This window comes from Solea solea, chromosome 2 (assembly GCF_958295425.1).
Source record: "Solea solea chromosome 2, fSolSol10.1, whole genome shotgun sequence".
Taxonomy (NCBI): Eukaryota; Metazoa; Chordata; class Actinopteri; order Pleuronectiformes; family Soleidae; genus Solea; species Solea solea.
The window spans coordinates 7607337-7611041 of record NC_081135.1 but is presented as its reverse complement, the minus strand read 5'-3'; positions in this window follow the sequence as shown (position 1 = coordinate 7611041).

Here is a 3705-nt window from a genome sequence, read left to right as displayed (position 1 = left end):
TAAACTTTATAAATGCAAACTGTGGTCAAAAGTAAATGGACACTCTAAAGTCACAACCACAGGTACATTATGAATCTCATCTCATGATATAACAGTCTTAACTCTTCTAGTCCAGACTTTTGTCAAACAATATATGGAAATTATTAGCTTCAAGTATATTGTCTATAAAATCAGTTTTTACTATAAAAGTGTGCTACGTTACAGCATTTTAAATGCACCTACATTATATATCGCAATATGCATTGAGCATTTTTTTTTTGCTTTGTAAGAAAACCTTAAATGTAGCCTAATTCCAAAATGAATAAAGACTCAAACAGGGTTTTCTTTACAGCTCAATTGTCAAATAAATTAATTCAAATGAAGTAAAATGGTGTATTAAGTGCACACAATGTGGACTTAAAATAAGAGAATTAATTTAAGAGAATGACATTAGTTTAGGATTCTGACTTGTGACAGACGTTATACATTTAAAATTGGTTTTAAAGTTGCTTGGTCTGAGGGTAAAGGTCAACATGAGCTCTGAGTCTGGCACTTAAGATTTAAAAAAAAAAGAAGAAAAAAATGGTGCTGCTAGTTGGGTTTTTAGGTCTTTCCTGATGTTGTTCTGCCATCTTCTGGCTGTTTGGTGGAAGTGTCACAGAATGTGAAAAATACTCTTCACTCCATGAATGTATGTTAATCCAGCTATCTTCTACCACTTTACTTCCACTTTTCACTTTCATATCATGTGCATTTGATAAAATAGGAATGATTTTCGGAAAGATTAAATAAAATATTTACTTTCAATGTTCAGGAATATTCCACCTCTCAGAGATAGGGCATCACACATTTTGTCACTTTGTTTGTGTGCACATGCAGCACAGATTTTAGAAGTATGAAGAATGTATGTAAGGGGTTTATCTCAGGTACAACTACAAGACAATAACCTTGGAATGAAATGAGTTATATAAGCTTTATGGTAGTGTTTTAAATTTGATTTACATGAGTGTGTTATCCACTGTAAATATTGTATTTCTCATGCCATTATATGTATTTGACTTCGTAAAGGACAGCTGTCTCTCTGATCGGAGAGCTTGTATTTGGGCAGGGACAGACTGAAAACACCTGGCTTTCAAAAACCTTTCCGAGACTCAGTCTTTGTCTGTCTCCCTCCTGCCTGAGACAACATTTTGGCTTGTTTGCTGGTTTGGTTCTTGGTTGCTGCACCATACAACACTGCACCTTTACATCCTGGCACTCTTGCACTGATTCCAAATTGCATGGCAAATAACCTAGGTTATCTTCTCGGCGTATCTCCATCCATCTTCCACCGCTTTCTCCTCCGCATGAAGGTCGCTGTGCCAATCTCAGCTGACACAGGGCGATAGGCGGGGTACACCCTGGCCAGTCCATCGCGGGGCCCAAGACAAACAACCATCCACTCTCACACCTACGGTCAATTTAGAGTGTCCACTTTACCTAATCCCCAAATCTGCATGTCTTTGGCCTGTGGGAGGAAACCGGAGAACCCGGAGAAAACCGCCATGATGCAAAGTTGCTGATTTTCTCTACAGACTTTGGTGTGGGAGAGTGAGCAGTTTACAGTAGCTACAATCCTTTTTTTTCAGGGAGAGCCCTTCAGTACCTCACACTTGATTGATCGCGTTTATGTGTTGCATAAAGTCTGAATCTGCCTCTTCAAACCTTTGTGTATGCGGAAACCTGTCGTTTGTAAACTTCTGTCACTCCAATCTCCACCTCCTCCTCACAGAGTTCAAGGTCGCCGTGTGGCTATTTCCAGCTCATCTTCACTTTGATCCGTGTCGCAAAACGACAAGGTAACTCGACTCGGGGGGGGTCAGCTGTGTTACAGGACACTTTTACAGATCGGGAGAGAAGAAATCAATCCTGCGTGACAGTGTCTTCAGGATACTCTGACCTGACTGGACGATGACACACATACGCACACACACACACGTAGGGAAAAGCTTGGGCTCACACTCCGACGTGCACGTTATGTACACAAACAAACGCTTAAAGCAGACGCAAACACAAGCTGTAACCAAATCCAGCTCCCTCCAGCTGTCTGTCTGACATGCTTGACCTCTGTCAGCACTGGCTTGAGTCTGTTGTCATGTCAAGGTGCGTCAGACAGACAGACATGTCTGCCAAAAAAAAAAAAAAACATCACAACAAACTGTGAAAGGTTCAGCTCCCGTGAAGGATGGAGCAAATCCTGCGGTAGCGTTACCTTGTTTTTGAAGTACAGACAAACAATAACCACGTTCACCCTGCTCCCTCAGAGGTTGTCTCGTCTAGTGTGTCTGGAGCTAAGCGATGCCTGCAAGCGCCGACAGCCATTAGATTCACTCCCAGGTCATCGTGCACTCCCTGCTAGCTAATTACAACGGGGGCCGGTCGTTGTCTGCAATCCATCCCCGTCTGGGTGGGAACACACAGGCATCTGTGGAGGACAGTGGGAGGGTCACGGAGGGGGTTGCAAGAGGGACGCATTTTAGACAAATGTGCCATTTTTATAATTAGCTCGGAAGCAACATATGAAACATTAAACAGGCCGGGCGCTGACAACAATCAAAACATTTCATTAGTTGTCAATTATTCATTACTTTGATGGTTCTGACGGGGTTGTTAATATGGAAATAAGCTTGAGACGTTTAACAAGGTTGTAGTAGTCGATTCATAATCGTCCGCACGCTGACCACTCCTTCCTTGCTTTCTTCTTTTAAGCTAATATTTTGCATTTTCTTGTCCTTGATGATTTCTTTTCGTATTCATGAAGCCCGTTCTTCAAACAACACGTTTTTTTTAAAAGGAGACATTTTAGGCTTGATGGAACTCGCCAAGTTGAGCGCAACCTCAAAATTGAGTCAAACCAGCCAAGACTAATCCACTGTTCTCCTTCCGCACCTGTTGTGTTTTTCCAAGTGACATTTTCCTCCGTTAAACCTGTTTGTAGAATTTCACAGATTAGTTCCACGGGATGGAACGGCCACCTTCAAAACCTGTCAAACGGCAGCTGTGATCTCAAAAAAACGAAACAAAATAAAATGCACGGCCAGAGCTATTTGAGGTATTTCATTTGGATGCATGTGACCACCTACGCTGTGCGTTGTTCATTAATTTGTGCACATGACGGGATAAAATGAGAAGACGGGTGATGTTCTGTTAACATCGTTGCTCAACATCATTGTTATTCATTTGTAAAGATGCGTCATCTAAATCACAGCATCCTGCTGTTTTTATTTTTCCATAGAGTAACGTAATGATGCTGCTTGGTTCAACACCTGCTTTTGATTGTGTGGGATGTTTGTATATGTCAGCTTAAGTTAACTCATAATGTTTCATCACTTTAGCCTCAACTGTGGCTAAAGTATTGTCAAAAAACTTTTGTCAAAGTTTTCTTTTCTTTGTTTGTGTTGTTTTTCTTGACTCTGGTCTTTGAGCAATATCAAGGTCTCTCAATAGATCCTAGCACGGGTGCCTGATCTCTCCACCTGAATTGATTTAGTGTTCGTGCGAATAGATTTGTTTATTTGTAAATAAATGAAGAGAAAAAGCCAAATGAGTCTTAAGTAACAATCTCAGTTGTTCTGCATTTATTGTCAACTGTAATGGGAAACTAATGAGAGATGATGTTTTGCCAAATGCCAATAAAGCATACCAATTTACCTTTCATACTGTCCTCTTTTTGTTCTTTTATGCAGA